This window comes from Nomascus leucogenys, chromosome 1a, assembly GCF_006542625.1.
Source record: "Nomascus leucogenys isolate Asia chromosome 1a, Asia_NLE_v1, whole genome shotgun sequence".
Classification (NCBI taxonomy): domain Eukaryota; kingdom Metazoa; phylum Chordata; class Mammalia; order Primates; family Hylobatidae; genus Nomascus; species Nomascus leucogenys.
In genome coordinates, this window is record NC_044381.1 from 15,966,460 (window position 1) to 15,989,223 (window position 22,764).

Consider the following 22,764-nt stretch of genomic DNA (forward strand, 5'->3'; position numbering starts at 1 on the left):
AATTAACTCTGACTTAAAAATATAATTATCTCTTAATCAGAGTACAAACTTCATAAAGGCAAGATTGTATCGCAGCACCTAGTACAGTGTCTTGCAGGTAATGATCTTCAATAACACTGTGCTGGTTGATTGAATAAATAAACAAAGGAGCAAATGAAGGATAACATCATTCTCCACTAGTCAGACCAGTCACACCTGGCCTATCTGATGTTCTAGACATACGCTTTTAAGAGTATCAACAACAGGAAATGCAGGCTGGGCATGGTAGCTCATGCCTATAATCCCAGCACTTTGGGAGGCCAAGGCAGGCGGATCACTTGAGTCCAGGAGTTTGAGGCCAGGCTGGGCAACATAGGGAGACTGCATCTCTACAAAAAATACGAAAAATCAGCCAGGCCTGGTGGTGCAAACCTGTAGTCCCAGCTACTTGGGCGGCTGAAGCGGGAGGATCGCTTGAAACAGGGCGGTCGAGGCTGCAGTGACCTGTGATCATGTCACTACACTCCAACCTGGGTGACACAGCAAGACCCTATCAAAAAAAAAAAGAAAGAAAGAAAGAAGAATTGGAAGAAAGCAGAGAAAAGAAAGGAATATGAAAGCTCCATTCACTAGAAACATTTTGGTTCATCCTTCTAGACCACCTTCTCTGGAGCAAAATCCTATTCTCAAATGACTCAGAAAATACATCATAATGTGTATACATAGAGTAATAAAACAAATATGGCAAAATGTTAAAACTGAATTAAGGGCATTCAGAAGTTCTCTGTGTTATTCTTGCACTTTTTCTGTAAGTTTGGAATTATCACAAAATTAAAAAGTTTTTTTAAAAGACTGCTTATTGGCATGATGATCCCGTAACAAAGGGCAGAGACAGGGATTAAATGTGAGTGGCCACTGGATCTCAGGAACCTGTGGGCCAACCAATGCCAATGGAGAATGCCAAGCCCTTGGGCCACGGGCACACCAACAATCCAGAAATCCTTTGGTGGCAGAGGCAGCAAGGAGAGGCCAATGCAGAGACAACAGGATGGGGCCCTCTACCAGGCAGCAGTCCCCAGACAGGGGCCATCGGTACATCACCTCTTCCTACACCCAACGCCATGTCAGAAGGAGGAGAGAGAGGGGAAACCTTTTAAGAAGGAAGATATAAGCCTGATACAGAGTTTAAGTTTTTACTTAACTGGGCATTTACCCCTCCCACATCTCCCAGAAAACCTGAGTCACTCCAAAAGAGACTGCTGGAAATTTGAACAGATGATGTAATTTTTAATTGACCACTTAATGTGCTTTTCTGTCCTCAATGGGGATGAAAGTTCCAGAGCAAAGGAGAACAGTTGAAAAGAATAAAAGTACATTTTCATATAAAATACAAAGCATGATTCAGACCCTACTCATTAAGGGGCAGAGCAAGATGGCAGAATATAAGGCTCCACTGATCACTGCCCCTGCAAGGAGACCAATTTAACAACTGTCTACAGAAAAAAAGCACTTTCCTAAGAACCAAAAATCAGGTGAGCACTCATACTACCTGGCTTTAACTTCATGTCAAAGACGCTACTCACTAAGAAAATGGAAGGCAGGCAGGGTACAGTGCCTCACACCTGTAATCCCAGTGTTTTGGGAGGCTAAGGCAGGAGGATCACTTGAGCCCAGGACTTCCAGACCAGCCTGGGCAACATAGCAGTAGCCCATCTCTACAAAAAAATAAAAAATTAGACGTATATAGTGGCATACACCTACAGTCTTAGCTACTCCAGAGGCTGAGAGGACAGCCTGAGCCCAGGAGTTCAAAGCTGCAGTGAGCAGAACTGTGCAGTGCACAGGCTGTCGCCCAGGCTGGAGTCTCTAAAAACATTTTTTTTTTTCACTTAAAAAAGAATTTTAGAAAGAAAATGGAAGGTAGTGCTTGCTATCTCTTTCAGCAAAAGAAACTACTCCAACAGCTGCTGTTTTCCTTGCCCACAGTCATAGCAAATTACTGACCAAGTTGGAAACTTAGAACCAGAGTCTGTATCTTTTCAAATTCTTTCCTTAGGCAAGCAAATCAGACTCCTTCACATTATTTAAAACAAACAACAATGGAATGTTGGATTGGCAAGAGACAGGCACAGCTCCTGTTTCATTTTGCTAGTTTTCTTTGCTGATTTTTAAAATTAAAAACAAACAAAAATCCTTTCCCTGTTGGAGGGTTCTCTTATTTCTGACTGAAAAATTCTTACCTAATCTATGAATGATCCTTTCTTACCACACGACTGGTGCGTGATTTAGGAGAAGGCATGCTGGGACACATAGCAGATCACTGTGTTCCTGTCCTAGGTATGCCAGTCACTGGCAGGCAGTGTGGCTTTGTGCCACTCCCTCACCTCAGTGGGCCTCAGTGTCCCCATCTGCAAAAGCAAAGCAGCAATAACAACACCTGCCCTATCTCCCTCCCAGAGATACCACGAGGAAAGAACGTGCTCCATTTTGTAAAATCACTTTTTAAACTGAAACATCACATAAACGTAAGGGAATGAAGCGGTGCTGATGTTATTAGAGGACTTATAGAGGAGTATAGTGGTGCTGATGCTATTAGAGGAGTTATGGGAGCCAAGAACCTCCCATTAGACAGACCATTATATTCCTGCTATTCAGCAGTTCCGCTTAATGCTTCCTGCAGTCATGGGGCAGAGGCCACTGAGGCAGCATTTGCCATTTGCATTGCATCCCTCCACGTCGGAATGCAGATATTTTCAGATGTAGAGCAAATACAGGTGTTCAGTGGGACACTGAATGGGAGGGACATTGTCTTTTCTTTTAAAATATCACCACCTAAAACAAAGAGTAACAAAGTTTTTCTAAAGACAATTCTGACAAGTTTTCTTCTTATTTGCCTCATGATCCATGAGAGGAAGAAAAAAAATAAAGGTTTCCAAAAAGTCATTTTCCCAGGCTAGATAGTATGTTTCTTCTCTGGGTTCTCTGGTTGGAGTTTACAACTCATTGTAAAATTATTGGTCTACTTTTCAATTACAGTGAGTAGCTTATGAGCTTCTTAAGAACAGGAACTATCTGTTTCTTAATCTAGAGATGTTCAATGACTGCTTGATGAATGAATGACATTCTTCCTGATACAATTAGCCCCTTGCATCAAATTCAGTCTTCCTACTTGGCATTTTATGTCACATATGTAGATCATGAAAAGTACCCATGAATATTTCATCACAGAAACCTTCATTCACAAACAAGCAGCTTTCAGTAAATATAAGGGCTCTCCCTACAAATATCTATTAGTAGGAAAAACAAACAAAACTGAAGAAGGAGCATATAAATATTCAAGTAATTAAACTCTAGAGTTTTTCTTTAGTTCTTCAATATGTGGCTGTTTCCATAGTTAATGTGCTGTATTTATTCAGCCTGTGGTATCAAGCAGGCATATGAAATGGTTTTGCCATACAGGGATGCTATTACTTTAAAAAATAAAAACAAAAACACCTAAGCTAATATTAAGGAGGGGTGATGGCAAATAAACGCTATGTATTGGGTCCTGGATTGCTGGAACGAAGGGCTCAAATTCTGTCCCAACTACTAACTAAGAAAACAATGACTACAGCCCCAAACCACAAGAGAAATTCAAGTCTTGGTTTCATACTTTCCTGCTTTCTAAATTACAGCCACCTATAATGACTGAAAATAAAATATTCTATAACCCATTAATCTAAAATGATCACCAAAGAAATCCATTCATACTACTTGGTCACTAAAGACTTTCCACACCTGTAGACTGATGAAACATCAAAAGAAAAGTAAACCATGCATGAAATTCACAACAAACTCATGTTCTGTTTGGTCTTCTGCAATTACCACCTAAGTTTCTCTGGCTAAGTCAGAGAACTTGGGTAGAATGGCACTGTTAAGTCCTTTCTTACCCAAATAAATCACCAGGCCAGGCGCGGTGACTCACGCCTGTAATCCTAGCACTTTGGGAGGCCGAGGCAGGCAGATCACCTGAGGTCAGGAGTTCGAGACCAGCCTGACCAACATGGAGAAACCCTGTGTCTACTGAAAATACAAAATTAGCTGGGCGTGGTGGCACATGCCTGTAATTCCAGCTACTAAGGAGTCTGAGGCAGGAGAATCGCTTGAACCTGGGAGGCAGAGGTTGCGGTGAGCCAAGATCGCGCCATTGCACTCCAGCCTGGGGAACCAGAGCGAAAGGAAACTCCATCTCAATAAATAAATAAATAAATAAATCACCAGAGTCACATAACATTTTGGTTAATGACTTGATGTTAGTCTGCAGAGGGGTCTTTCGTTAAGGTGAGGAGACTCACCTTAACAAAAATTCAAATCTAACTCTTGGGGTTTTAGTTGAGGAGTTTAAGGTGTATGACTTAGCTGGAAATAGAGAGAAGGACAGAGACCAAAAATTTGGCAAGTGTGGTAGATTATAAATGGCCACAAATTCTTTGTCACCCTTCCTGTCAAGAAGTGAGGTCTATGGCCCCACTTCTTGAATCGAGGTGGTCTCTGTGACTACTTGACCAATACAACACTGTGTTAGTTTGGGGTCCAAATCTTAAAGACTAGCAGTTGCTACTTCTTGTCATTTGGAATACTAAAGCTTAGAACCACATTGCCATGCTGTGAGGAAGCTCAGGCAACAACATGGAGAAGAACAAAGGCCCTGACAACAGTTCTAGCTAAATTCCCAGCTGACAACCAATACTAACTAGCCAGCCAGGTAAGTGAGCCATCATAGCAATGGCTCCTCCAGCTCCAGCTCAGCCACCCCAGGTGATTCCAAGTGGGCAGAGATGAGTCATTTCCTCTGAGACCTGCATAAATTTCAGATTCATAAGCAAATAAATGATTGTTATTGTTTTAAGTCTACTAAGCTCTGTGGTGATTTGTTACACAGCTATTGATATGCAGCAAAGGAAACATTAACAGAAGAATAACATTACTGCATCATGAGAAAAAAATGACCCATTTGCACTCTTGGCTGACCAGACAAAACTAGAAATAGTGTCCAGTTTTGGTTGTAACCATCTAGAAACTATGACAGGTCAAATTCAAAGAGATCAGAATGGAGAGAAGCATGAAATATGTCACAGGAGAGAGAAGTGACATAACTGAGGACGTGTAGCTTGGATATACAAAGATCCACCAGGGACCAGCAGGGAGAATATTTTACATATTTGAAAGACTACTTTGCAAAAACACTAGAGTGGTTTTATCTTAAGATCAGTGGGTAGGAGGCTGTAGAGAGGCAAAGTTCATCTTCGATAAGGAAGACTTCATTTTAAGGAAGAACATTCTAACAGTCTTTCAGAAAGGAAATGGACAAATGGCCTTTAGAATCAAGATGTGCTATAATATCTCTCCTGAAAAGTTACTCCCTGCCCTCAATTTTCAAATTTGCAAGAATTCCAACTCATTACAGGATACAAGTACTGTGTACAACTCTGAACATGCCAGCCCTATAGGGAATTGCTGATGTTGGTGAACAGCATCCTGGACCTAAAATTCAAGAAACGTTTGATTTTTCCATTAGCATTCCTCTTTTAGGATGTATGTTTTCCATGTTCCTTAACTGGCCTGCCACTGAAGCATAATCTGCCCATAAGTGCAATCCTGTCCTTTCTAAAGTGAACCAAAGACATAAATGTATATGTGCTGTTAACAAGTGGAAAGCAAGTGCAAAATGTTAGGAAGACCTCCGGGCATGAGGCAAAAAAAAAACTAAGCATTTTCCTCTTTCATAATAGCATGATATTTAGGAGTGCACTGTGGCTTTAGGAGAAAAAAGAAGAAAAAGGAAAAAAAAAAAAAAGTAGGGGGCTTCCCCAACCAACCTGTGACTAAGGGACATAATCCAGCAGCTTCAAGGAGCACAGACTTGCCAACTTTTAGCATGATGGAGTTACAATCAGCATTCTGAGTGACCCTAGGCAACTGAATTAGACTTTGTGCACCTTGTTTTCCTCATTTGGAAAATGGGAGCATTAAGGTCAATCAACATGGTTGCTGTTGAAGATTTTTTTAAAAGTCAAAAACAGATTTACCATAGATACTGGGCCTGGCACAGGAGACATTTTAAAAGTAATCTAGGTTGTTTCTTCTCCAGTAAAATAGGAAATTGATGACAGAACATTTTAACATAGCCAATTTCCCTTCCTCTTCCACTAAGACTATGAGGTCCTCCAAAGCAGAACCATTTCTTACTTACTGACCTAAACTCAGCACTTACTATAGCACTGACCACATGCTTGCTGAACCAGTTAACTCATTTCCAACATCTCTTTCCAGCTTAAGCATTCTAGGGATCTGTACCTTCACATCTGGGGCAGAATTAGTTGCAAGTATTTATATGTCCTATATGTTTGGCCACAAAGTACTTACACTTCTACAGGTGAAAAATTATCACAATTTTAATGAAATTAGGTAATCAGTTTTGTAATGCCTTCTTCGTCTGCTAAAAATATCTGCTCCATGAGGGCAGATACAATATTTTGTTCAGCGTCATATCCCCAGAGCCTGGCAAGAGCTTCATAACAGATGTAAACATTTTTGAATGAATGAATGAATGAACGAATGAAATGAATGAACGAATATAAGATCTTTGCAATTCTAAGTAAGGCAGAATTTCCTAATTTTAGCAATCCTTCCTAATTAAATTCAAAGTTGCTGCATTTAGGTATGACAAAATGTTTAAAAATAAAAACAGCAGATGTTTGATCTCTGGGTGGTAGAGAAAATTTCTTTTTTTAAATCCTTGATTTATTTTACCCTGCAGGAAGTCAACCAAAATACTGGCACCCAAAAAGCTCATATAATATGTCAGCCTAAGTCAAACATATTCTGCATCTACAACGATGACTGTTACCAGTTGGTGTTTAAAAGTATTTTGACTACTGATCTCTGAACATATCAACTTTTAAAAATCATTTCAGCTAATGTAATTTTAAGATAAAGGAACAAAATCAGTAGCCAAATTATATGAATCCGTTCACTAAAATAATACAACTTTTATTCAACAAAGACAAATCAGGAACATATGGGGGTTATGGTGAGAATCAAAAATTAACCTATCTTTAGAGAATGCTCAAAACTCACTCACTAATTCTGCAAGGATACAATTCTAACGTCCAGGAAATTCCAAAGGGGGAAAATGGGACACGATGACTAAGGACAGATGTTTAGACTTCAGGGTCTGCGTCACAAAAAAAAAAAAAAACAACCCAGCATTGATTCTGATGCACAATTTTAAAAGGTGGCCACACAAAGGTCACTTTTTGGTAGCACACATTTACTGTAATCAGATACAAAGAGACCACTAAAGCCAGCACAGCAAGGTCAGAGGTGAGGGTCTAGGACAATCAACACATGCTATTTCCGAGGACAAGCCACTTTACTAATCTCTAAGGTTCTAATTACCCTAACAAAACAAAACAAAATGCTATAATGAAACCAGCAGAGGACATAAGACAAACAGTAAATACAAAGTGAACCAGCATCATCCCGCCATTGTTCTGCAGCAGGAGTCTCAGCCGCCCAGACGCACACCTTGCAGCAGCAATAAACCAGCCATGGCATCCGGGGAAGACCAGATCCTCCGCAGCAGCTATTTTCAAGTCACACTATTTTCTCCAATTTCAGCACTCACCTTAGGAAGTTTTAAAAAGGTGGGGGAAGGGTTAGAGGGGAAGCCAAGCAGGCTTGACATGAAGCTCTTAATGAAGACAATGTCATCTAACAAAAACTGCAGGCTCCAGTGAAATTTAACTGGAGTTTAAAAAATTTACATAGCCCTCCTTAAATTAAACCCTCATAGATTTAAAGAGAACATTTGAATCATACCCCCAGGAACTGCTAAATAAATATGACATACTCACAGATTTAGAGCAGCTGTAACTTTGGAGAAATGAATATAGTCCCACTATGAAGATGTCTTTCCCTCTCTTCTACCAGATTTTTTTTTAACCTAACTAAAAGAAGAGACAAACCTCAATTTTAAAGCCAACAAAAATCCTCAATTTCTATTTTATTCCTTGGTCTCCAATGAGACTCTCAATTCTCAGGCACAAGCAAAGTAGTTGCCGAGGCAGCTGACAGCATCCCAGGGCTTTCCAGGGCAGAATTTAAGACATGTCAGTTAAAGTGGCAGCTACACTCACTGCTGTAGCGGATGCTTCTGCAGGAAAGGATGCCGGGAGATTTTTTTCCCCCAATCTCTGCTGCAGCCTAATTCTAATCCATCACTGTTTAATTATCTAGAGAAACAGGCAAGGAAAATACAAATGGCCTGGATTTATAAAAACCACAGAATATTTTCATGATTTTTCATCTAATCCAGGGATTCATCTCCTATCTAAAAAGGGCCAATTAAGAAAAAAAAAAAAGAATGATCTCTTTTGTCTTAAGGAAAAATGTAGGCTGTTATTGCCGACTGAGACGTAGATTTTATATCATGGACTTTTAAAAAATACTAAATAAGAGAAAATCAGTTTTCCCCGAAGTTTTTAGATTAATGCACAAAAGTTAAATTAGCAAAGGGAATTAAACACATATATGACATGGCAGTCATACTAACATAGTTGGAAAACTCCACTTTAAAATTAATAATTGATCAACAATATTTGAAGTGGTTTTGATGAAACTAGTAGATAGTAGGCATAGGAAATACTAGTTCAAAGATAGAACATAGTTCTAAAGTTCAGCTGTATTTTTTTGGTTTAAATAGATAAAAGCTCTCCTGGGGAATAAGGTGGTCATTGACTTCACAAATTTCTTATCTTGCCTCAAGGGCTCTTGCACATGCTAGAATTGAAACGTTTTTAGTATAGGACTCACTAATGTTTCTAATTATAAAAGTAATACCAGGGCTAGGCGCAGTGGCTCATGCCTGTAATCCCAGAACTTTGGGAGGCTGAGGCGGGCAGATCACAAGGTCAGGAGTTCCACACCAGCCTGGCCAACATGCTGAAACCCCATCTCTACTAAAAATACAAAAATTAGCTGGGTGTGGTGGCACACACCTGTAGTCCCAGCTACTCGGGAGGCTGAGGCAGAAGAATCGCTTGAACCCGGGAGGCGGAGGTTGCAGTGAGCCAAGATCGCACTACTGCACTCTGCCCTGGATGACAGAGCGAGACCCCATCTCAAAAAAAAAAAACCAGGTAAAATATTGTGGTATTTCCAAATTATAAAATAGTAAATTCCTTGGAAAGAGCTGAAAAACAAAGAAGAAAATTAAAGACAGCCTGTAATCCCAGCACTTTGGGAGGCCAAGGTGGGTGGATCACCTGAGGTTGGGAATTCGAGACCAGCCTGACCAACATGGAGAAACCCTGTCTCCACTAAAAATACAAAATTAGCCGGGCGTGGTGGCACATGCCTGTAATCCCAGCTACTAGGGAGGCTGAGGCAGGAGAATCACTTGAACTGGGTAGGTGGAGGTTGCGGTGAGCTGAGTAGTGCCACTGCACTCCAGCCTGGGCAACAAGAGCGAAACTCCATCTCAAAAAAAATTAAAGCCAGCCATAATCTCATAACCCAGAGATAACCACTCTTAATGTTTTACAATAATGTACGTCTAGTTTTCTTCCTCTCTATATATACATGCACACATACACACACACCCCTGAGGGGACAAGACAGCCAAATGTATTTTTGATACTACCATTTTAAATTACTCTTTTCACACAGAATTGTTATGATTATTTACCCAAAAATGTACCCCATAGTTAACCACTCATATTTCTAAAAGTTCAAAAGAGCATATGCAATGACAGTCCATTTATATCTGTATGCCTACTATGCGCCAGGCACAGGGGATATAGCAGTGAGCAGAGCCCACAAGGTCCCTGCTCCCCCGGAGCTCTCAGTCCAGTTGGGGAGCCAGATATTCACCAAACGACAGCAAATATCATGTGCGCTGTACTACAAAAGAAAACTATAGATTCTTTAGAAATAGGAAAAGACCTGGTGTTGTGAAGGTCAGGCTTTTTCAAGGAAGGAAAAGAGAACTGCAAGCCCAAATGCAAAATTATTAGTAAAGTACAATTCACACCTTCATTTTTCCATCAATATAAATATCTCTCATCTAATTTTTCTTTTTCCTTTCAAAATTAATTAAGTCCAGCTTCCAACTACATTTTTGTGGATTATATGTAACATGTAAGAGAATAATTGATGTAATGTGTACAGATCTTAAGTATTTAATCAATTACAACAGATCCTTTAAGAAATTACAAAAGGTGGGCCAGGCGTGGTGGCTCACACCTGTAATCCCAGCACTTTGGGAGGCCAAGGTAGACGAATCATCTGAGGTCGGGAGTTCGAGACCAGCCTGACCAACAGGGAGAAACCCTGTCTCTACTAAAAATACAAAAACTTAGCCGGCTGTGGTGGCTCATGCCTGTAATCCCAGCTACTCGGGAGGCTGAGGCAGGAGAATGGCTTGAACCTGGAAGGCGGAGCTTGCAGTGAGCCAAGATGGCGCCATGGCACTCCAGCCTGGGCAACAAGAATGAAAGTCCATCTCAAAAAAAAAAAAGGATATTAGGTAAAACCTAAGGAAATCTGAACAAAGTATGGACTTTAGTTAGTGATGTGTATCCAAAATGGTTCATAAACTGTAACAAATGTACCATACTAACGTAAGATACTAATCGTAGGGGGAACTAGGTACAGGGTCTGTGGGAACTCCACTATATTTTCTAGTTTTCTGTAAATCTAAAACTGTTCTTACAAAACTGTCTATTAAAAAATCATCTTTCCAAGAGTTACTTAGCTTTTTCTGATCACTAATACATTCCATAAAAATTCTGACAATGCAAAAAAGTTATATAAAAGGAACTTTTCGAAAATTATAAATACTCTGTAATCTCAACACACTGAAATAATCCCAAACATACCATATGTATGTCCTTGCACAGGCTTCATGCATACACACACAGATAAACATATGTGTATTGTTCCACCCCACATGCTATTTGATAGGTATGGTAGTCCGAATAATGGCACCCAAGGTTATCCAGGTCTTAATACCTATGAATGGTACCTTATATGACAAAAGAGACTTTATAGATATTAGGGATCCTGAACAGAGTCATTATTGTGGGTTATTTGAGTGGGCCCTAAAGGCAATCACAAATTTCCTTACAACAGGGAGGTAGAGAGACACAAAAAAGAGAAGGTGGTGGGACCATGGAAGGAGAGTGATTTGAAGATGCTATGCTGCTGGCTTTGAAGATACAGGATGTGGCCATGAGCCAACGAATGCAAGGAATGTAGCTCTAGATGCTGGAAAAGGCAAGGAAATGGATTCTCCTCTAGAGCCTCTCAAGGGAGCATGGCCATGGGACACCTTGGTTTTGACCTAGTGAAACCCATTTCAGACATCTGACCTCCAGAACTGTAAGAAAATAAACCTGTATTATGTGAAAACACCAAGCTTTAATCTGTTATAGCAGCCATAGGAAATTAATATAGCTGCCTGACGGACCTGTATTTCTTCTTTTAATTGTCTGCTTGTGTCCCTTTGCCAATATTTTCATCAAAGTGTTCTCTTTCTGGGTCTGTTTGCAGTATTAACCTTCTTTCATATATGTTCAAGTATTTCTCTTTGAAATGGGCTTATAAGGGTTTTGTCATAACAATCAAAACTATCACTCTTTTTTCCTATTGGTGCCATGTTTGAAACAGACTTCTCTACCCAAAAAAGATAGAATTATTTGCCTTAATTTGCTCTTAATATTTAAACAATAACATCTCCAACTATTGTCCTTTATTACTAAGAACCATACAAAGCAACACATCCCTGCACATGTGTCCCTCTCCCCTTTGCCCCTGGCCCCTAGCTCAGTGTCAACATTGAGACTTGACTGGAGAAAAAACGTGGACTCAACACTTCCTGGACACTCCCATTCCATACCCACATCCCCTTTGTCAAGTCTGTCCCCTTAAAATAGCTTAATGCTTGATGTAAAGGATGTGTTCAATAAAGCCTTGTTAAACCTGGGGTGTCTATAAATTCATAAAACTAGCATTAACAGAAAAAGAACCATGCAATGAAGGCAACCTCTCCTTCCTTTTCCCTGTTTCGATGGGGTAAGTCTCAGAACTGGGAAATGAGCAGGGATAACACTCACTTTTATTTCTTAGGTATTTGTTAGATTTTTTTTTTAAATGTGTTCTTTTTTTAAATCTTTAAAAAGTGTTTTTATAGTTTAAGGTAGCCATTGTGAGACTGTATGAAACAGCTATATCAAAATGTCTTGCATCTTGAAAGAAATAATGCTTTTACAAAAACAGCAGTGCTCTTCAATATATTATATGTATATACTATGTTAGGTTTGCTTTACACTTTGCGGTTTTACAAAATGCTTTCAAATAAATTATTTTGTAGGTTAAATACATATTACCAAATAATTTTTACTTCTATGGGATTGTCTGAAAAGGCGTCCTTATACAAGTTTAGAAACTAACTTCTGCTGAAAATATAGGACCCATCTACTGTATTGAGACAAAGAGAATGTATTGTTTAAAATACACGTTTTAAATAGCCCATCAGCGGCTTAATTTTCTTACAGTGATTACACAAAATTATTTTAATCAAAGCAAACTACACATTATGGGTATAATTTCTTTCAAATTAGGCTGAAATTTTTAAATGGCAAAGAATCCCTTAAGCCAGTGGGAGATCTGACACACAGAACTTTATACACACACACACACACACACACACACACACACACACACAGTTTTTTTCTTTTTTTTTTTTTTTTGCTGCATAAAAGTCAAGTTACTCTTGCAGAAAACTTTCCTAACTACTAAAATAAATAAAAATCAAAAGCTTATAGCTGTATTGCCTACAGGGGAGACCAAAAACTATGCCCACACCTTTGAAAAGGTTAATTCATCAGAGCTATATAGAGTTTTAACATTTTTCATTCTAACTATAACATTCTGCTTATAGGGTAATTTTAAAAGACCCCTGCTGGTATATTTTCACTCTAGACAATAAAAATAAAATAAATAACATAGAAATTACTTTATACAATAATAAAAGTTATATGTAAATCCCCAAATATCTCTTCAGTTTTAGGCAATTTCAGGGTTCTTCCAATTTGTTGATGGCTATTAAGTCTTCAGACTATTTATTAGATGTATATCATGCATGCTACTGAACTATACACTATTCAAAAATGTACCTAAACCAAATATCACTATGCCTTTGAGGAGTTCTATTCTCTGATCGTAGAATAATGTTCCACAAGCAGAGACAAAAGGGGGAAAGAGGGAAGAAGGAAAAAGAAAGGAGACCAGAGAGACTGATGAATATTCAGAACACAAGCAATGAAGAAGTTTGCCACATTTCAAAAGACAAAGCTCCCAAGTATCTGCTTTTGGGTGTTTTATTAGTCATCTTAGGTTCCTATTTTTATCACGAGGTAGATGAAAAGGGAATGGATGAAGGCGTCAGAAAAAAAAAAAAAGGATGTCAGGTAAAACAGGGTAAAAAGTTAACAAAAGGCAATGAGCTCACTGTATCCTTTAAGATTCTGACACTCATTTATACAAACTTCAAGTGAAAAGTGAGTCAGCCCATCAGAGAAAAATGGCAATGGAGACACCAACAATTATGGATAGTGTTTACTGTGCCCAAACATTTGGACTTTAATTATATATGCATTTGAGTTTATGAACACAATCAGCCACAGTCATTTTTTTAAACTGTGTATTCCAAAAGATCCCTTAACTAACCATTTGAATAAGCATAGCAATTATCACTGTGCCCTATACTCATTAGGAACTCAATGATGGCTACATTTTTTCTTTAATGTACTGCAAATCCTAGCAGTCTACTCTGAGGATCCACCTATATTTTCTTAATAGTACATGCTATGGTTTAATGTTTCTGTCCCTCCAAAATTCATATGTTGAAACCTAACCCCCAAAGTGATGGGGTGGGGCCTTTGGAAGGTGATTGGGTCATGAGGGTTCCACCCCTGTAAATGGGATTAGTGCCCTAACAAAATGCTTGAGGGAGTCTCTTTGCCCCTTTTTCCTTCTTCCTTTTTTTTTTTTTCTTTCCCCTCTCTCCACTATTTTTTGCTTCCTTCTACCACGTGAGGACACAAAGAAGGCACCATCTATGAGGAATGGGCCCTCACCAGACACTCAATCTGCTGCCGCTTTACTCTTGGACCTTGTGGCCTACAAAGCAGTGAGGAAATAAATTTCCATTGTTTATAAATTACCCAGTCTAATGGATTTTGTTACAGCAGCCCAAATGGACTAAGACAGTATATTAATTTCACACATTCATTTTCTCAACACATATATACTGAGCACCTACTACGTGACAAGCATGGTGCATAGGTGCCAAGTACACCATGACAAGCAAAGTAGATCAGACCCATCGTTATAGAACTTAGAGCTCAAAAAAACAGATGATCAAAAAACAAGTAACAATTAACTGCAAAATGAGAAATGGAGTGACAGAAACAAACCAGATGCCAAGACAGAGAAATGGGGGAAGAGTAACTATTTTGGTGGAGTCACTGAGAAAGTGGGAGGACACGCCAGCTGAGAGTGGTGGACGGCCAGCAAAAAGCCCTCAAAAGAGTGAGGGCAAACACGCTCCAATCCGGAGCAGCACACGGTTCACTCTCACAAAAAGCCTGTATAAGGCTTGTGGCTGGAGGGTCATGCATGAGGGCAACTCTTGCAGAAGAGTATGTGGGAGCCCGACCACCTCAAACCTTATGAACAAAGGTAGATTGGGTCTTCAACTTTAGACATGAAAACTCATGGATGGATTTTAAGCAAGGAGTGACATCATCCCATTTAATTTCTAAAAGGGTCATTCTTGCCCTGATTCACACAAACATACTGTTAAAAAAAAAAATGAGATAGTCGGAGAAATTTGAGCACTGACCAGTTACTGGATGGATATTACTATGTTTTAGGTGTGATAACAATCTTGTGATATTTTTAAAAAGCGACCTTTGCAAGCTAAAATACAGATAAAATGATGTCATATAAAGCATACAGATTAAACTATAGCTCTATATCAATGTCAATTTCCTGATCTTGGTATCTGAAAGGTAATTATGAAAGAGACTGTCTTTGTTTTCAGGAAATATATTTTAATATATTTAGAGGTAGAAATAAATTATCACGTCTAGGATTTGATTCCAAATAATCTGGGGATGGGATATGGATGAAATAAGATTGGCCTTGAGTTGACAACTATAGAAGCTAAGTGATTAGTATATAAGGTTTGGTTTACTATCCTCTTTACTTTCTATAGATGTTCAAAACTGGTCATATTAAATTTTTTTTTTTTTGGGGACAGGGTCTTACTCTATCGCCCAGGCTGGAGTGCAGGGGCACCATCACAGCTCAACACAGCCTTGACTTCTGCAGCTCAGATGATCCTCTCATCTCAGCCTCCCAAGTAGCTGGAACTACAGATGTGTCACCACACCTGGCTAATTTTTTGTATTTTTTGTAGAGAGGGGGTTTTGCCATGTTGGTCAGGCTGGTCTCAAACTCCTGGGCTCAAGCAATCCACCCGTTTTGGCCTTCCAAAGTGCTGGGATTACAGGCATGAGCAACTGTGCCTGCCCCAAATTATCTTATTTTTAAAAGTAATTTTAGGCCGGGCATGGTGGCTCACGCCTATAATCCCAGCACTTTGGGAGGCCGAGGCAGGCGGATCATCTGAGATTGGGAGTTTGAGACCAGCCTGACTAACATGGAGAAACCCCGCCTCTACTAAAAATACAAAATTAGCCGGGCATGGTGGCAGGCGCCTGTAATCCCAGCTACTCAGGAAGGCTGAGGCAGGAGAATCGCTTGAACCCAGGAGGCGGAGGTTGCGGTGAGCCAAGATTGTACTACTGCACTCCAGCCTGGGCAATAAGAGCGAAACTCCGTCTCAAAAAAAATAAAATAAGATAACTTGGGCTGCCGTATGGAGAATAAGTGGGGTGCAGTTGGAAAAGTGGAGGGAGAGAACAAAAGAAGCGGGAACACACATTAACCATCAGCCAGCTCTTAAAGTAGTCCAAGCAAAATCTTATAGTCACTCAAGCTAATGTAATAGAGCGGAGAGAGAGGAAAGTGAACAGATGGGAAATATATTTTGGAGGTGGAAATCATCAGACTTGGTAATGTGGAAATTAAAAGAAAAGAAAGGAATCAAAGATGTCTCCCAAGCTTCTGACTTGAACAAATGGGTGGATGGTGGGTGGAGACATTTACAGAAAAGGCAAAGTTTTCAGATAAACAAAGGAGGTGGATACCAAGAGTTCAGTTTGGGACATAAAAATTAATGTGTTTGTGAAACATCCTAGTGAGTGATAAAAGAAGCAATGATTGGACCTCTTTCCCATTACAACTACCAAAATAGCCCAAGACAGCAGCAGGTAGCCGCCGCCATGTCAAGAAAGTTACTTATGGAGGAGGCAAGGAACTCAGTGTAAGAGCAAAGCCCTGGCTTTCAGACACAAGCTGAGCATTGCTACCAGGGCTGAGAAAGTCAGAGAGGATACTGAGCCTGCAGAAAGGCAACCACAATCACAAAGGTCCTGCTCATAGGGGTTCACTGGTCATTCACTTTGCACCAACAACCCCCAACCACGACTCAGTCTTCCATCTCTGCTGGGACCTCCTTGGTAAGATGAGATAATTGGACCAAAGTGTTGCTAAGGAGCTTTCCTTCAGAGGCTTTCCTTCAAGTTATGAAATCTTGTCACTCCTCGTAGTGAAAAGCAGCATTTATAGGATCTATATCTTAAAACATACACAACACACATTCTCCTTGCCCCTATGAATTTATACGAAGAACTTCACAGTGGCAGGTCTAAACACAACAGCAGACCATTAGAGTAGATCTAATAGGACAAAAGAAAATACAAAGAGAAGCAAGCCAAGTGGTAACAGAAACAAGGAAAAAACACCAGGAATGCTGTTTACCTTGAGCTTTTTAAAGAACTTTTATTTCCATTTACTATATCATTGACCCTATGACACACAAATTTTCATCATGGAATATCCCTAACCCCAAGATACATCTTAAAATTATGGGCAGCATCTTTGCTGCCATATCCACCATCTTAAATTTTATATCCACCATCTTAAAATTTAGGGCAGCAACTTCGACTGCCCTAAATCAAAGTTATGTTCTTAGGGAGAGGATCTGCATTTGCTTCTGCCAATTACCTGAGGACACCACCAACCTGATCCACTTAAAGTTAAATAACCTGCTTGAAGTTGTTGGGGGTGACATATGTATTCAGACTCCAAACAAGATTATAATTCAAATTCTAAAGAGCGTTAAAAAGTTAAACATAGGTTCACCATGCAACTTACCAATTCCACTTCTGTGTCTGTATGACAGATCATTTAAAACATGTTCATATAAAGACTGTACACAATTGTTTATAGCAGCATTATTCACAATAGCCAAAAACTGGAAATGACTCAAATGCCCACCAACTGATGAACAGACAAATAAAATGTGACATATTCATATAAATGAATATTATTCAGCCATAAAAAGGAATGAAGTGCAGATGGTCCCCAACTTAGGATGGTTCAACTAACAATTTTTCAACATTATGATGGGTTTGTCAGGGTATCCAATGCATTTTCACTTTCTATATTTTTTATTTATGATGAAGTTATCAGGATGTAACCCCATCATGAGTCAAGGAGCATCTATCTGTACTACACATTCTACGACATGTGTAGACACAAAATAATACATATTAGAGTATTCCATTTATATAAAATATCTACAAAAATTAAATTAGTGGTTGCCCCAGCTAAGAGTGACAGAAGTTAGATTAGTGGATGCCCCAGCTAAGAGTGGGAATAGATAATGACTATAAAAAGGCACAGATTTCTTTTTCAGATGATAAAAATGTTTTGAAGTTACATTGTGGTGATGGCTCTATAATTCTGTAAATACATTAAAATGCATTAAATCGTATAATTAAAATAGGAATATATATGAGATATAAATTAATATTGCAATAGAGCTGTTTAAAAAAATTCTCTGAGTGGAGAATCTCATTAGAGGTTTTTTTTCCTTCCCTACGTAATACCAAGGTTGAAATATACACATTTCCTTACTGTGCCTTCCTGCAAGATGATTTTATTTTTCCTTTCCTTTATGCAAGGTCTCCTACAAAATTCCTCATTGTGTTTTTTTTTCCTTCCTTAGGAATATATAAGAAACAATATGAATGGTATCTTAGATCCAATAAAATCACTGTTGACTTGATCAAGAAAATCAAATTAAGAGAGGACAAAACTCCCTTTCCAGACTTGAGTAACATTTATATTACCTACAGGGGAAAATTGGGGCCAAAAAAAAACAGCAGAGAAAAATGAAAACAAATCTAACTCTCCCTGTAGTTACTATTTATAACTTAACCACTCTGAAGAAAAATATCAGATGTTTTCCAACTATCATTCACTGATATTCACCCTTAATTAAAACAGACAAAACTATTGTATCACCAAATGATCTAACCTAATGAGGAAAAAAATGGCCCTAAAAGCCTTACCTCACTCTCATCTACAATTTATGGTTCGAAAGAGAAGGTGTGGAGAAGGAAAAAGTTTGTGAGAAATGTTATAAAACAAAATATTTTTATACTACACTTGATCTTAGACAAAAGGCCAAGAAGCGATCAAAATATTTTTATTTCTATTGTAAGCTTCTAATTACCTGGCTAAAAAAATCTGCCTATTTCACCTTCTACAGGTAAGTACAAATTCAGAGCAGTTCTTGAAAATACACACATTCATCCCCACTGTATTCATACCACCTCAGGACTCCATTGAACACATATGAGTTTCTATGTAAGGATAAATTTGAAATTTCCATAAGATGCTCTGGAATATGAAAGACCACTGCTGAGAATATATTAAACCTGCATCTGTTCTAACAGTCTTTGAACATAAGTTTGATCTGTCTCCCCTGACTTCTCTAAACTACCATGAAAAGAAAATTTTAATTAATCAGTGCCCAACCAGGACTCCCGGTTAGATTTTTGTCCCATTGCCCACAGTGGTTTTTATGAGAAAGAGGTTAATCAAAAACACCACCAGCCAGGTACGGTAGCTCATGTCTGTAATCCCAACACTCTGGGAGGCAAAGGTGGGAGGATCACTTGAGTCCAGGAGTTCAAGACCAGCCTGGGCAACACAGGGAGACTGTGTCTCCACAAAAATTAAATTAGCCAGGCGTGATGGCACCTGCCTATAGTCCCAGCTACTTGGAAGGCTGAGGTGGGAGGAGCACTTGAACCCAGGAGTTTGGGGCTGCAGTGAGTTGAGAACGCACCACTGCACTCTAGCCTGGGAGACAGAGTGAGATCCTATCAAAAAAACAAAAACAAAACACCAAATCACGATGACTGTAAGTGGTTAGTCCATTCTCCCCACTAGACAAGACCAGGAATCCTTCATGACCCAACTTCATTTGTGTCCAGGGCCCCACTGGTGTTTCAAACCCACTGCTCTGTGCTCTGGCCACTGTCCTCAGAACTGTTCACCCGGCATGTCCCCACTTCTGACCCTCTGCACTGGCTCTACCAACTGAAATGCCACCCACCCCTCAAAACCCAAAGCAAATGCCAGCGCTCCCATCTCCCAACCAAAAGATAGCTTTCTTTTGGAATTTCCAAAACACTATATTTACTCTTCACATGCCATATCACAGTTAATTATCAACAGATTTATTATACCCACCACTACATTGTCAGAGATGGCAACTGGGCACTAACACTGAGAAAAGGGACACTCCATCATCAGAGCACTAGAAGTGCAAACCAGCATGGAACTGTTAAATCAGGAAGCAAGAAACTATGGCTAATCTAGAACCGCATGTTATTTGTGACAAATTTCTATATATCATGCAACAGGTCTAATTTACAATTCCTCCTTAAGAGGTCACCTCCTTATGCCAAACAGGTCATAAAGTTCACAAACTATTTTAATTTTTATTTTTTAATTCTATTTATTTTATTATTATTATTTTTTGAGATGGAGTCTTGCTCTGTCGCCCAGGCTGGAGTGCAGGGGCACAATCTCAGCTCACTGCAACCTCCGCCTCCCGGGTTCAAGTGATTCTCCTGCCTCAGCCTCTCGAGTAGCTGGGATTACAGGCATACGCCACAAAGCCTAGCTAATTTTTGTATTTTTAGTAGAGATGGGGTTTTGCTATGTTGGCCAGGCTGGTCTCAAACTCCTGACCTCAGGTGATCTGCCCACCTCAGCCTCCCAAAGTGCTGGGATTACAGGTGTGAGCCACAGCACTTGGCCTATTTTAATTTTTAAAAAGAACATGGTCAATGTACTACTAACATTTTTTTACATCTCTAATTTTTCCTCCAGTTCTAAATGGTGGAGATTTTTGTATGATCTACCAGTTTTATTTTAACAGTTTTATTTTATTTTATTTTGTGTTATTTTAACTATTTTGAACTAGCAATTTCTCAAAATAGTTAAAATAACACAATCGTTACCACAAAGATCCAGAGGTAGGAAAAATCTATGTTGAGAGTGGTAAATTCATTAGGCAGAAAAAGAAAAATAAGAAACTATTTCCTTTGTGGAAACAATTTAAGGCCTCCTTCATCTGTTAGTGTGAATCCTTTCATTAGGCATTCAAGAGAAAATATTCACTGGAAGAAATTAATCATCAGGTTGGCAAGAGCACCACATCTTGATACAGAGAGACTGAAGTACTTGCTCTCTGCACCAGAAACATAAGATCAAAATGTATGGTTCAGTTAAGTGTAAGGAAAAAGAACTCTACTAAGTTTTGCAGAATTCACAAACGGAATGTTATAGTATCACCAATTTAAGAGGAAATGTGAGAAATATTACAAACCCTGAAATTAGGACAAACAAAAAGTTCACATAAAAACAACTGAAGAAATTTTTTACAATTAATATGTATTTATAGTCAGAGGCCACTGACTTGGACTAGAAGTCCATCACTTCTCCTGTGTCTCCAGCTTGCCAACTGCAGAACTGGGGACTTCTCAGCCTCCATAATCACATGAGTCAATTACTTACAGCAAATCTCTTCATATATAGACATTTTATGTCTCCTATTGGTTCTATTTTTCTGGAGAACCCACGCTCTTACAAGGGAGAGCAGAAAAGTACCGATGTTCACTGAGCACTTACTATGTGTTTTACTCCCATTATCACATTTAACTTAAATTTTATTTAATCCTCTCAATAAATCTATGAGAGGAGAAAACAAGCTCAGAGAAACTGCCCAGGCCTCCCAGCCAGTAAATGGCAAACTGGCACTACAGTTCAAGTCTGACTGTCAAGTCTGTGGTCAGTCCCGTCTCCCCAGGAAGGTACATGTAGTTGTGTGCATGAAGGCAAAATGAAACCACACCGCTGTGCTTTAGAGTTTTACGGCTGTGTGTAATATTTTCTTTGTTCTCTCACTGCCATTTTTTGTCATCACCAACAAGCTCTGCTTCGGAAACTACCCCCTTACAATACCTCTCAGAATGCTGTAAGGCAAAAGTATGCACAAGACCAAAAGGCAAAGTTTATTAAAATCAGATCAAAATCAACTGCAGACTCTGAATGGAGGCCTCTGCTACAAGGTTCTTTGTGTATAGACTCCAGCACCTAATCTGGCTACCCCTTCTGGCTTTGGGCTCTATCTCTCTCTATTAGGAGAAGGGTTCCTATAATGTGTTGCTATAACCAAGGTGAGAGGAGTGGAACAATTCAGCAACATTGAAAAGGACACACAAACGTTTCAGCGACAGTCTAAAGGACACATGAAATAATGCACACCAGAAACCTAAAAGAGCAAGATAAATTCTAAAATGGGGAAACCTTTGGATTTGTTAAACTGAGCAGGACAGGGAAGTTAAAATTAGACAAGAGGAAGAAACTGCTGGCAGATAAATACAGCCACAGAGAAGTTCTGGAGGCAATGAAGGGAGAATGTGTGGTCATTAGAAACTGAGGCAGTGTTAAGGAGCTACAGTCTTCAGGATGAGAAAAACTATAACAGAGTTGACAGTAGAATAAAAGACACCAAGACAATGCTTCTCGAATTCCCCACTTTAAAAGTACATGAAGGGGTTTCTCTAGCAAATATGAAGGATGAACAAGCTAAAAAAATCTAATGTACAACATGAAGATTATAGTTAATAAGAAATAGTACACTGTATTCAGGATTTTTGCTAAATTAAATTAGATTTTTCCTCCTTGCCACAGGAGGAAAAAAAAATGGGTAACTAGGCCAGGCGCAGTGGCTCACGCCTGTAATCCCAGCACTTTGGGGGAGGCCAAGGCAGGTGGATCACCTGAGGTCAGGAGTTTGAGATCTGCCTGGCCAACACAGTGAAACCTTGTCTCTACTAAAAATATAAAAATTAGCTGGACATAGTTGGCAGGCGCCTGTAATCCCAGCTACTTGGGAGGCTGAGGCAGGAGAATTGCTTGAACCCAGGAGGCAGAGGTTGCAGTGAGCTGAGATCACACCATTGCACTCCAGCCTGGGCGACAGAGCGAGACTCTGTCTAAAAAAAAAAGGGTAACTATGTGAGATGATAGATATCGTCATTTGTTCTTCTATGGTAACAATTTTACTATATACGTATCTTATAACATCATGTTGTATACCTTATATATACACAATAAAATTTATTTTAAGGCAAAAACAAAAAGTACACAAAGGGGTTTCTGATAGTCACGAATCAAAAGCAT

The 22,764-nt window shown here is 39.3% G+C and overlaps 1 protein-coding gene across 4 annotated transcripts in view; it reads right to left on the minus strand.

Annotated features, from left to right (window-relative positions):
- Positions 1 to 22,764, minus strand: part of TTC39B (tetratricopeptide repeat domain 39B) — a 131,979-nt gene that overhangs the window by 69,971 nt on the left and 39,244 nt on the right. Inside the window, exon 1 of one of the 4 annotated variants that reach the window (XM_030816465.1) lies at positions 7,878 to 8,160. The exons of 2 other annotated variants lie outside the window; for them this stretch is intronic. The gene's annotated coding sequence lies outside the window, so the exon portion shown is untranslated. Of the gene's footprint in view, positions 1 to 7,548; positions 7,575 to 7,877; positions 8,161 to 22,764 lie in introns of those variants that run through there. One more of the 4 variants, XM_030816503.1, reaches the window with a different exon arrangement.